This window comes from Tupaia chinensis, unplaced genomic scaffold (genome assembly GCF_000334495.1).
Source record: "Tupaia chinensis unplaced genomic scaffold, TupChi_1.0 Scaffold000077_1, whole genome shotgun sequence".
Lineage (NCBI taxonomy): Eukaryota > Metazoa > Chordata > Mammalia > Scandentia > Tupaiidae > Tupaia > Tupaia belangeri.
In genome coordinates this window covers 2690446-2703769 of record NW_006159538.1, presented here as the reverse complement: position 1 = coordinate 2703769, position 13324 = coordinate 2690446, and the positions used below count along the sequence as shown (strand labels likewise).

Here is a 13324-nt window from a genome sequence, read left to right as displayed (position 1 = left end):
GCGAGAAATCACCCCCCAGGGGGGATGGTCACGCCGCAATCCCTTCTCCTCCATTCTCCTCTCGGGATCTTGGGCATGCACGCACACGCACCTGGCGTGAGTTTTAAGCCACCGGGTCCGGGACACGAACCGCGGTCGACTACGTGGGAATCCAGCGGCATAGCCATTACGCTAACTGCTGGTTCCCAAAACTGTTTTGATTTTAACAAAAGGGGAGAATTTCTCTGCCTCTAGTATTCTCATCTATCCTCCCATCCATACTGAAGTTGCCTTCCGGGGTGCCGCACCACCACGATACCACAACGCCTCGACTCTCTTCCCACACTAGCAAGGAGAAATGAACAAATAAGACAAACCCTTTCTGTCGTGCCACCACCCCATGGCACTGGGACAGCAAGTTGTCCATTAAGGGACACTGGCCAGAGAAAGCAGTTTGCCCTCTCAGCATCTCCACCTCATCATTTGTGAAATAGGGGCTGGGCGTCACTCGTGCACAGCCCAACAGTCCGCAGAAGGGTTTGTCTGAGACAAAACGCAAGTGTTCCTGCAAGAATGACTCTAGCCCCAGGAGTGACAGGAAGGGTTGCTGGTAGATATTTTAAAAGGAGTTCCTTCCTGTCGTGCATGGTCCCTGTTAAAGGGCTCTGCAAATGAGGAATCAGAGGCTTAGAGAATTTAAACCATCTGTCCCTGGAACCCTGGCCGGTGACTGTTAAAGTAGGTAGTAGATAGAAATTCAGTCAGAATTCTCACCACCGACCTTGGCTTGGAAGAGACGGGTCTCAATCCCCAGCCCTCACAGAGCCAGGTGAGTCCTGTCCCCTCAGTAGAGAGAGGACATAGAGGAGGTAGAATCTGAGGGCTGTCCTGAGCAGCCTGCTGGACTCCGATTCTGTGCTGTGAGTGCGGAGTGTCCACCTCGCTCCCCTAAGACCAGCCCTTGGGGACAAAGAAGTCCAGAGTGCACGGATCCACGTGGGGTGGGTTCTGCCTGCTCCTTGTGTCAACAGCCGAGAGCCTGTGATCTCAGGTTGGTCATTCTGACCTCATAATCCATCATCGCCAGAGAAACCTCAAATGCAGTTGCTGCCCAAGCTGTCCATCGTGCTGAGCGTCAGCGCAAAATGCAGCGGCGTTCCCTTGGAGGGAGGTGAGGGACGGGCCAGGGCATCAGGACACAGAGTGTGATTTTGAGAGGGTAAGTCAGGAACAGAGAGATGTCTCTGGGTGGAAAAGAAGAGGGAGCGATGACCCAGTGAGGAGCGTTTCTCTCTCTCCCTGCTTTAGTTATGCTGCCAGCACCTCTCACCTGCACCTACCCAGCCTCTATTCCTCCAGCCTCTTCCTAGCCTCAGCACACACCCTTCTCCCGCCTTATTAAATATCTCTTTCAAGATTTTGTTTTTGGGAACCAGCAGTTAGCGTAATGGCTATGTCGCTGGACTCCCACGTAGTCGACTGTGGTTCACGTCCCGGACCCGGTGGCTTAAAACTCACACCGAGTGTGTGTGCATCGTGCCCAAGATCCCAAGAGGAGAATGGAGGAGAAGGCATTGCGGCGTGACTATCCCCCCTGGGGGGGGGTGATTTCTCAATTTCTGTCTCTATGTCTCTCTCTGTCTGTCTGGCGAGCGCATGCGCCCTATAGCGAAAACCTCTCCAAAAAATAAATAAATAAATAAATAAAGATTTTGTTTTTCTGGTCACTTTTTTCATTGTCTGAAATACCTTCCTTCACCTCTTCAGCCGTTAAATCCTTATTTGTCTTCCAAGTGTCAGAGAAGTTCTGGCACCTCCTCCTCCAGAAAGCCCTCCCTGACCCATCTGCTTTTCTGGGTTCCATTGCATTTTTCTCACCCACACCTCATCATATCGCTCTCCTGGCCTTGCTGCCATTCCATCTGGGTTGGCCTGCTGTGGTTTGAATGTGTCCCTGCAAGACTTATTTCTATATGCCACAAACACATTTTACCAATTTTTTACTTACCATGAACTTTGTTTATACTGTCTTTTCTTATACAGAACTCTAACCCTTTTTTTGGCCAAAGTGTGCCTGCATTCATGGGGAGGTGGGGAGTTATCCTCCAATAGGGGTGGTCATGCCACAACCGCTTCTCCTCCATTTCTCCAGCCCATTGGGAACTGGGCATGCACTCACACACACACACACACACACACACGCGCACCTGGAGTGGTTTTCAAGCTGCCAGGGCCAGGATTAAAGCTGTAGTCAACCATGTGGGATTTGACTCCCTTACCCATCATGCCATGGGGTCAGCCCTGAGAACTTTACATTTTTAACATCATTCGGGGTATCAGTCTTTCATTCTATGACTTTTGAATTAGGTGTCTTGCCTGAAAAAGGTCTTTGCTACTCAGAATTGTACAAGTCCCAATTATTGGTTCACTTCTTTCTCCCAACCTCTGCTCCCAGTTCCATGGGAGCAGGGGCTCTGAGTCTTTTGGTTACTGTTTTCACAGGCTGGAGGACTGGGGCTCACAGGAGTGGACGTTCAGAATACATTGACACAGGCAGACTCTGTAAGTCGCCATCCCTCCCTCCCAGTCAATTCTCCCTGGTGCCTAATCTCGATCCTGACCTGAAGTGCGTGCATCTCCACTTCCTCTTTGCTGAGACAGTGAACAGAGACCTCCCCACCCTTCCACAGCGCCGTCCCTTTACCCTTGTCCAGCACACTAATGCACACTCTTTTTTTTTTTTTTTTTTTTTTTTTTTTTTTTTTTTTTTGAGAGATTTTCACTGTAGGGCGCGTGCGCTCGCCAGACAGACAGAGAGAGACATAGAGACAGAAAGCAAGAAATCACCCCCCAGGGGGGATGGTCACGCCGCAATCCCTTCTCCTCCATTCTCCTCTCGGGATCTTGGGCACGCACGCACACGCGCCCGGCGTGAGTTTTAAGCCACCGGGTCTGGGACACGAACCGCGGTCGACTACGTGGGAGTCCAGCGACATAGCCACTACGCTAACTGCTGGTTCCCCACACTCTTTTTTGTTAACTGCACAGCTTGAGCCCTTAAATATTGCTGGTGTGCCGAAGATTTCCTCTAAAAGGTAAAAAAGAGTAAAATAATCTGAAGAGTTCACTTAAAGTGCTGGGATGGATTCAGCACCAAGAAATGTAAAAAATTCACAGCATGAATTAAATTTAGCAGAAGACACACCTGAGAGGCCACCTGGGCAGCCAGCAACCCCAGCCCCAACCACCTCCCCAGGCATACGGCGCAGTCTGAGGCTAAGGGGACTGGGGCCATGGGTGGAGCAAATTCGAAGTGAGGACAGCCAGGCCAGACCGGGGGCCTTCTGACATATAGTGCAAGAATGACATTGAGACCTGGGGGAGAGGAAATCCCCAGGTCCCTGGGATAATTACTACAGACAGGTACCATTTGAGGTCATATACTTTACTATCCATGTGCATATGTAACAACTGAGTCCCAGAGAGAGGAGGTGAATTGCCTATGGTTAGGAGCAGGGGTAGGATTAGAATCCAGGTCTCAACCTCCCTGGTGGGCCTTGAAAACCACGTTTCGGAATTTAGATCTTGACCCAGTAACCACAGGACACCTGTCATCTCCCCCTCTACCCAACTGTAAGCTCCATGAAAGTGTGTACCATGTGTTTTATTCCCCAGTTTGTGGGGGTCTTTACAAAGTTCATGGAAAATGTGTATTATGAAATAACATTCATGGATTTCCATCTTTCTGCACCAAAATAAATTTGCACTTTAATGTCATGTTTCTAAAAACTTTTAAAGTTCCTTTGCACATACTCCACCTCAGCATGGTGCCTAGCAAGTGACAGAAGCTAAATAAAGGTTTGTTGAACTGATTCATTATTTACGCTGGAAGTGAAATGATCTACTTTATGTTTCTAAAAGCTAGTTTGGCTGAGATGTGGAGAATAAATTTGAAGATCAAAGTTGAAAATAGTGAGATAGAATGGTTAGAACAGAGGCTTCCAACTCCTGGGCCACAGACTGGTGCCAGGTGTGTTGGGGGCTGGACTGAGGACTGGTGTCTGTCTGCCAGGCCAAGCAGGGAGGGGTGGGGCAGTGGACCAGTGACCAAAGCTTCATCCGTGTTTGCAGCCACTCCCCATTGCTAGTGTTGTTGCCGGGCTTGGCCTCCTGTCAGATCAGTGGGGTATCGGATTCCCATGGGTGCACAAACCCTATTGTGATCGTTGCATCGTGCCTTGCAATGTGGTACTGGTGGACATGGGGTGCCGAGAGATGTGGTGCACTTCGGTCAGCCAGGACCAACCGAGAAGGCTGGAGCCTAGAAGACCAGAAAGAATTGAAGTGAAAGTGAAGGGGGCATGGTGAGAGGCCCAGCAGTGAGATTTGAAGTTCTGGAAAGCTGACCCCAAGGATGAGTCCCGGATTCTCATCCAGAGAACTCAGAGCAGCAGATGAGCTTGTGCCCATGATTCAGGCCTGGTTGGATCGCACTAGTGTGTTCTGTCAGGGGCCCCTGTGTCTCTGTCTCTTTCTCTGTCTCTCATGCTCATCAAAGGAAAAGAGAAACTTAAAAAAGGGGAGGAAGTCTTGGATAAGTTTGGTGTCAGCAAGAATGGAAGGAAAGTAAAATAACCCTGCTGTCGATCGCTCATCTAGTCCACCAAGTGAGGCCTCCCGGCAGGAAACCCAATGTCTCAGAAAGTGTTTCCCTTTTGTAAAATTGGGCTAACAATAGTCTGTACCTCCTAGGCCTGTGAGAATGAAATGAGATTGTAACACTGTTCATGGTACATAGTCAGTATTCAAAAATCATAGTTTAATATTCCTGCTATTGGGCCAGCCCTATAGTATAGCAGTTAAGCCCTGGTTATAGGAACCTGAATCCCACATGGCTGTCCACAGCTCAAATCCCAGCCCTGGTTACTGGAAAACACTCCAGATGGCTGGAAAAACACCCCAGGGCCTGTGCTTCTGTGACCAGGATCCTACTAGGATAAGGAAAAGGAGGAGAGAGGATTTCCATTTGACCAGAGCCCACCGGGGTGTTCCCTCTTTCTCTCTGACCCTCTGGCAAATGCATGTGCCTTCTGGCAATTAAATACACACATACACATACACATGCACACAATCACTGCTATTGTTCTAAACACAGAGCCCCAAAGACAATCTGGTGAGCTGTTCATGGCTCTGCTTGACTTTGGAACAGTCACTCTGCTTCCCTGGCCTTAGTTACCTAATCAGGAAAATGACAGGGACCGGATGGACCCTTACCTTATAGGGCTCATATTCCATGCGTACTAAGGCTTGAACCAGCCCAGACGATGCACACACACACTGTTACAGGAGAAGGGGATGCACTCTCAGCATGGAGATTCAGCACCTGCCAAATTTGGGGTTTGGTCCCTCTGACTTTGGGCATTGAGCAAGGGGAGAAGCAAATTGGAGGACAAAGCTCGTTAATGCTCTATCCATTCAAGGGCCCTTTATTAGCAGAACTATTAGTGAGGGGAGGGGGGATCTACATGTTTCTGAAATATCTGTTTTCTTCTTGCAAGACAGGGAACAGAATTCAAGCTTTCAAACTGTTTATAAAGTAATCAGCATTAATTTGTTCTGTTCAGGTTTTAATTATACACTGTAGGCCATTCTGACAGGACACCACCACCGCCGAGCCTGTCAGAGGAGATAATTTCCCACCAGGATGACCAGGCACCTCATGAATTATACATGAAACTTTGTTTCCTTGTGACTGTTGCTAAAAGATGCTGTCAGCCTCCTGAAATCTCAAAAGATCTGCAATTGTTTTTCGATAAGTCTAATTAGCAGGAAGTGGGTGGGGAGGTGTTAAGCATGACTTTCCAGGGATGTGAGGTGCTGAGAGATGCTGAAGGGCCCTTCCTCAGCTGGTGACCCCAGAGGGCCGAGGCAGGCTCGGCCACATGGTGGAAGCCATGTGGGGATACCGACTCCCACGGGCAACAAGATTTACACTTGTTCTCCCGAAAACGAAGCCCCAGCAAGGCAGCCCGAGACTCCAGACATAATTCTGTTATTCAAATGGGAGAAGAGTTTGATAGCTATGCTAATGACTTTTATCTGTGAAAACATAACTAATAGCTTGGTTTACATTTGCGTACATTTATGAGCATAATTTTAGCACATAATTTTATTGCACAATAAAACATAATGCAGCATTAGTCGGCTTCACCAAAAAAAAAAAAAAAGGGATACCTTAGAGTGATCCGCACGTAAACCTTCACGCTGCATTTATATGACAGTATCATTTTAAAATGTTGACCCATTTGAATTAATGAAAGAGTTTCCCAGCTAACAATTAGCTGCATAAGGCCGTTTCCTGTAGATATAATATTTGGGGGCGATGCTTATGATTTTCTGCATAATTCATCACCGCATTGATTGTTAAAGATTGTTTTCAACACTGTTATTCTTACAGCTAAATTGGGTGGAATGAAAGTGATCCTTCTTGTGCGTGTGCTCAAGCCTTCTCAGCGCCCCTGCAGTGAGGCTCCCACCTGAAGGCAGGAACACCAGTTAGGACAAAGGGGCTCCTCTGGGTTTGAGGACGATCCAACCTTGAAGATGGCATGAGGACACCCCTCTGCAGAAGAGATCTTGTAACAGAGCTCAGAGATAGGGCTAGGCTACAGGGACGGGTGACACACCCAGACTGGGGGCTCCTCTTGCAGATGGGTGATGTGACACTACGGGAGAGCGATGCTTGGGAAGTTGTAAGAAAAGAAAGTGCTGTGCCTGGCCTCGGCTGAAGACAGTCAGACAGGAACAGGGAGTTTGAGGATGTCTAGGACCAAGCACAGCCTGTCTTCCTAGGTGGCCCACAGTGGAGCCGGGGCTGCCTTGGTCAAGACTCTTGCTTGCAAAGGCAATGACCCAAGCCACACTGTCTCAAGCAAAGATGAAATTTTAGGCTCATATAACTGTAAAAACAAGCGGTAGGTTTGCCTCAAACAAAGCTGAGTCCTGGTTACTCCCAGGATGGCATCAGAGGCCTGTCTGTCTCTCGTTTTCTAGGTGGCTGGCAGTGTTTTCTATTAGGACTCCTCCCAGTGCAGGAGAGACACCCCCCTAGTTGCCTGAGGCTGGCAGGTCATAACATCCCAAGAGCCCAGCCCTGCCCACTGTGGCCAGGGTCTGTGGAGTGAGGAGCTAGAGAGCAGGCACATCATCCAGAGCCACCGTGGCGATACCTGGGCTGGAAAGCATGCTGCAGAGAGAGGACATGGCATCTTGAAGGGCCAGAAAGCATCCCCTGTAGAGTACCTGGGGAAAGTGGGAATATTCACCTCAGGATGAAGAGACCGCAGGAGTGATGAGTGCTCTTTGCCACTATAGGGGGAGCTGCTACCTCAGAAGGGGCAAAAGAACAGAAAGTGAAGTTACAGGCCAGCAAGCAGGTTTCGCTCAATACCTGGCTGCCGTGAACGTCTCTCCACAGTCATAGGCTGACATCCTCACCCCTAAGGTGACAGTATTAGGAAGTGGGGCATCTGGGAGGCGATTCTGAGAGTGGAGCCCTCATAATAGATCTAATGTCTTTATCAGAGAGGAAGATACAAGAAGACACCATCTAGGAGCCAGGAGGAAGGCCCTCACTGAGAACCAGACCATGCCAACACCCGGATCATGGACTTTCACTCACCAGAACTGTGAGTAATGAATGTTTGCTGTTTAAGCCACTCAGTATATAGTAATTCATCTTTTCAATTAAAAAAAGAAATGTTACAGGGCACAAACACTCACCAGAGAGACACAGACAGTGAGAGAGAGAGAAAGAGGGGGAAAGTAATTACTATAGCAGCTCAAACTGACTGTAACGATGGCTAAGGTCTTACTAGGTAGAGAGAATGTAGCCGAACAGGCTGTCCTGGGTTGGTGAGCTCCTCGTCTGTACACAGATGCATGTGGGTGTAGCAAATCCCTCTGCCGAGATGGTGCAGAGACGAAGTCAGAAAGGGGAAAGAGAATGGACGCGAGGGCCATCTGCTGTGAGCACAGGGATGAGGAGGCACCTGCTAACTGCAACCTCCAAGCACAGGTCTACCAGGCTGAGCAGGTGATGTGGAGGTGCATGGGTCTGAACCCCGCATATTAAAAATAAAGTAAGAGAAATGAGGCTGAAATGTAAGAGTCTCAGAGAAAACAGTGGACTTGGAAGATCAGATTAACAGGTTGAACCCAATAGAGGGAGGGACAACTTTCTGACTTAAACAGGGAAATTGAAACTCAGTAGAAAAGACACAGGCAGGACTGTGTGAAGAACGATGTGGCACTGCCGAGGGAGGCAGTGCTGGAGAGAGGGCTGGAAGACCAGGGCTGGTGGGGAGCAGACCAGGCAGCTGAGTTTGTTTCTAAGAACCACAATAATGAATCAGCACAAACTGGTGTTTAGAACAACAGCAAGCAGGGGTCAGACCACGGCGCAGGGGCAGAACTCAATGCTCTGCAAGGCTACCCATGACCTGAGCTGGCCAAAGCTGGGAGTAGGGGTTCATGACTCAACACCATGTTGGGGTGCTGTATCTCTCATTCACTCATGGAAAAGAATAAAATAAAGCAAAGCCAAAACCTCAGAAAGTTAGTCTCTCCCTGTTCTGGTGACTAGAAGGCCACAATCAAGGGACCGGCAGGACCACCCTCCCTCTGCGAATTCTGAGTGTCACCTTGTCCTTTCCAACTCTAGTGAGGATCTTGGTCCTTGTGGCTGTGTTACTCCCATCTCTGTCTCGTCTTCCACGCCTTCCCCATTTTCCTCCTCTTCTATCTCTTGTAAGGACACTTGTCATTAGATTTAGGGCATGGGCCAGAGTGTGGCACAGTAGGAACACAATGCTCTGTGACACTAGACCCACACAGGGAGGTCCTGGGTTTGCAGAACCTTCACATACATGGGGCAGTGGTCAGGGCTGCCGGGCTGGGGGTGGATCATGGTATAAAGACCCTATGGAGGGTCTCTCTCTCTCTCTCTCTCTCTCTCTCTCTCTCATCCGGTCTCTCTCATTGATGAAATAGATAAACAAAGTTAAAAATGTGATATTTAGGGTTCACCCAGGTAATCCAGGCTAATCTCATTTTAAAAATTTAACTAAATGACATCTGCAAAAACACTTTCTCCAGATAAAGCCATATTTGTAGGTTACAGGGGATATATCTTTTGGGGGGAGGCAGGTGGGTGTCCACATTCATCCACTACCCCTGGTGCCCACTCAGACGTGAGGCCATCACAGGGAGCTGTTGGGGTGTGGTGGGCAGTGGTGGCCGAGGGGAGAGACGCTGAGCTCAGGCAGCACCAGCGTAAACTCCCTGCTCTTCTGAATCCCAGGATCTGTGTTAAGACGCCCAGGAGGGGGATGTCAAGGCATCCCCTGTGCTTGCAGGCTTCCCAGGACAAGGCATGAAATGCCAGGGGTGGCAGATAAATTTTGAAGACCAAAATCACCCCAGGATTCTCAGTATACCTCTGGCTGAGTCTTGTCGGATCCGCTGTTTTTACCTCTTGATCAAATATTAAGTTTGATGTAACTTCTGGTCAGTGTTGGCTTATATTTCAGACTCCCTGGGGTGCTGATAAAGAACATATCCCCGAGGACTCTCACAGAGAGAGGCCCTCCCTATATAATCAATAATCAATACGAATGTGAACAGCATCTTCTCCGGACATGTGGGGGAGAGAGGTGACTCTACGATGTCATGCTTTAACAAGGCATGACATCAAGGTGTCTCCAGCACAGTGGTAGTGCCATGCTCTGACATGATGTGGAGCCACATGGGGGGTTTGGTTCCCGGGTCACCCCATACATGCTGGGCATTCTAATGGCCGTGATCCTGGCTGGCAAGGAAGGCTGGGGTCGGAGGGAGCATATGCTGTGAGACCCTGTTAAGTCTCAGTCTCTCTCTCTCTCTCTCTCTCTCTCTCTCATAAAACAAACTTTATTTCTGCCCAGTGTCTGAAGAGTGGTTCCATCTACCCGGATTATGAAGTTCTCGTCTGGCATCCATTTGGGGAGGCAGACGTGAGCAGGAGGCGTGCTTCCATCCCTTCAGCCCCATCTCCGTGAGCACAGCATTATGACCACTACCACTCTCAGTGCATTCCCTTGGGAGGACGGGTCCGGAGGGACTGCAGAGAGCAGAAGACAGCCGTGAGGCAGCCAAAGGAGCTCTAGACTTGGAGTTATTTCATTGCATCAGCCCTGGCCTCTCCTGGCAGGATCATCATTCCCGTTTTGCAGAAAGGAAAACACAGCTCTGAAACAGGGAGTGATGACCAAGCTCTCGCAGCCCCTACGCGGCACAGCTGAGGTTTAAATGCAAGTCTTTGGGGGCCACGACGTGGTTTCTCACTTAGGCCTGCTTACATCACACAGAATGGTAATGATTTCAGGCCGAGCCTGTGTCCTGGAACCTGCCTCATCTACAGGGTCAGGTCAGGCCACACCCTGGGCCGTCCTAGCCTAGGCGCCTAGGCACATCTAGTAGTTACTAAAAGAGGTTCCTATTACAGCTGCTGCAGAGACACGGAAAGCCGGGAGACGCAATGTACTTAATTACTCTTTTGAAGTGGGCTGATTTCAAAAGATGGGAAAGTTACAGTATTTTTCTTTAATGTCTAAAGATACAAGAGAGTGTGTAGGTTACAGAAAGGACCCTGCCTAGAAGCCCAGAGCCGAAAGTTACAGTATTTCTCTTTAATGTCTAAAGATACACGAGAGTGTGTAGGATACAGAAAGGACCCTGCCTAGAAGCCCAGAGCTACCTTTTCTCGCCAGACCTAGCTCTGCAGGATTTAGGACCAGGAGGGGTTGAAGCTGCCTATCTTAATGGTGCTTTAAAAGCCCATTTTTCTCATGGTCCCCACAATTATAAGGGAGGCACAGAAACTTCCCACCGAGTTTATTGTTAAGGGGACCGCTATCTGGTCCTAAGTTATCCTGTCTTCATTTTTTTTCTACCTTTTACAATTTCTTGTTTTGGGTCCTTTGTCCAGCAAGCTCCTCTTCGTAATTAACCCTTTTTGTGTCTCTGGTGGGATGTGACTAGCCCTTCAGCGGCCTCTAATGACACCCACTTTGGCTCCTGTGGTGCCCCAGGAGATAATGGCCTGGAAAGCTTTCTTCGCAGCACATGGGGCCTCTCCTGCCCAGCCCCTCCGTGCCCCAGCACCAGAAAAGGTTTTATATTAATAGAGCCTTCGTTTAGAAAAAGGCACAAAGAAAGAGGACTTGGGTTATTGTGTCTAAAATACACAGCACCACGTAGGTGTCTTCCTGTCCCTGAAGTCAAGTGCCAGGAAGGAACATCAAGGGCACCTCTCTCAGACCCCCAGGAGGGACAGGTCAACCTTGACTGACCGAAGTGTGCAGGAAGAGACAGGAGGGAGACGAGGAGTAAGGGTAATTGGAAAGTTCTAGCTCACTGAGGGTTCGTGGAAAGAGTTATTCTCCCCTCTAACTTACGTTCCAGCTTTTCTTCCTGCAACACTTTATGAAATCCCATTTTCATGTGAGTGAGGGCTGGCGAACACAGCTGTTGGTCTCTTCTTAACTTCAAGAAAGTTTGGTCAAATCTCCCCCTGTGCTCCCAGGACGCTGGGTTTAACTCTGTTAGCACTCAAGTTACTCATTTCCTTTCGCACCGTTGTCGTGCCCCTACACCTGAGAGGAGGAACCATGTATTACACTCATGTACAAAGGCAGGATTTCAGCCCAGCCATTTTGGCAACAAGAGTATTTGACCGCACTTTATTTTTTTTATTTTTATTTTTGTTCAGGTTTTTGCCATAGGGTGTGTGCACTTGCCAGAAACACAAAGAGACAGAGAGAAAGTGAGAAATCCCCTCCAGGGGGGATGGCCACACCACAATCCCTTCTCCTCCATTCTCCTCTCGGGATCTTGGGCACGCACACACATACCAGGTGTGATTTTCAAGTCACCAAGTCCAGAACTCGAACTACAGTCAGACATGTGGGAAACCAGTGCTTTAAGCAGCACGCCACCTGCTGGTCCACATTTTGACCCCTCCGCTGGCTATTGGCCTAGCCCAGAGCACAATGAGGAGATAGCAGACAACGAGGAGGGAAACAGAGAGGTAGAGTGGACCAGCATGCATAATCCAGGCCAGGGAAGAAGGTTCTTCTGGAGCCCCAAGCAGGATTGCTCACGGCCTCCTCTCTGAGTAGTCATAAATAAGTGTTATAAAATCTTTTCTCTAAGTCTTAATACTCTATAAAAAAATTAACATAAAATAGAATCGACAATAGTAACGTTAGGTTAAACATAGTAACGCCTAGATATACACAATTCAACACAGGAAACTGAGCTTGATGAAAGTAATAGGTCGAAGAAACTCCCCAAAGCCCAATCTAGGTACAATGTACCTTGGTGTGGGCCGAAATTGTGAAGTTTTCACAGAAAAGAGCAACAAGAAAAAAGTCAACAATTGGGACCAGCGGTTAGCATAATGGCTATGTCGCTGAACTCCCATGTAGCTGACCCCAGTTCAAGCCCTGGACTCGGTGGCTTAAACTCACGCTGGGCACGTGTGCATGTGTGCCCAAGATCCCAAGAGGAGAATGGAGGAGAAGAGATTGCAGCGTGGACATCCCCCCCAGGGGGCGATTTCTCGCTTCTGTCTCTCTCTCTATTTCTGGTGAGCACACGTGCCCCATAGCAAAAACCTCTCCAAAAGAAAAGAAAAGAAAAGCCAACATTATTCTTCCTTTATATCACTGTATTGTAAAATTAAGAACAAAGGATTTGGTTCCATCACCTAGTGGATAAGGAAGCTGGATCCCAAATGACCTAGATCCTCCATTCGAACCACCATTTGAATCCCAGCTCCAGTGGCTTGAAAAACATACCAGTCACTTGTGTGAGTCTGCTCAAAGTCTTGACGGGATACAGAAACTGAGGAGAAGGGATTGCAGCATGAGGACCCCCCATTGGGAGGTGCTTCCCCCTCTCCTACTCTCTCTCTGTCTCCCTCTGACAAGTGTACAAACCCTTTGGTCACTTTCTTTCTTTCTTTCTTTTTTAAACAAAAAAAGAATAAAAACATGGAAATGGTTTAACTAATAGATTAACTACAAAGAAAAAACTTAAGGGCTTGAATTGGCCTGGAGGCTTTTAGTGCTGAAAAATATTTTCACAATAGAAAGCCATCAACATTAGCATAATCCTGATTTAAATATTTATATTTAAAATGCCTGGATCAAAATGGCATGTTTAAACATCCTCCACCCCGTTATCTTTGCACTGGAATTCAGTCCCTGAGAAAAAGGGTATTGACGTCTTTAAAAAATATATT

At 48.4% G+C, this 13324-nt stretch overlaps 1 long non-coding RNA gene across 2 annotated transcripts; it reads left to right on the top strand.

The window, feature by feature from the left end:
* Positions 1-1066: 1066 nt before the first annotated feature.
* On the top strand, positions 1067-10547 carry LOC102468532 (uncharacterized). 2 transcript variants are annotated; one of them, XR_333673.1, is made up of 5 exons: positions 1067-1198; positions 2482-2541; positions 7354-7483; positions 7564-7667; positions 9963-10547. It is a non-coding gene; the product is annotated as an uncharacterized LOC102468532 (long non-coding RNA). The 2 variants fall into 2 exon arrangements; XR_333672.1 differs by lacking the exon at positions 7354-7483.
* Positions 10548-13324: the final 2777 nt, after the last annotated feature.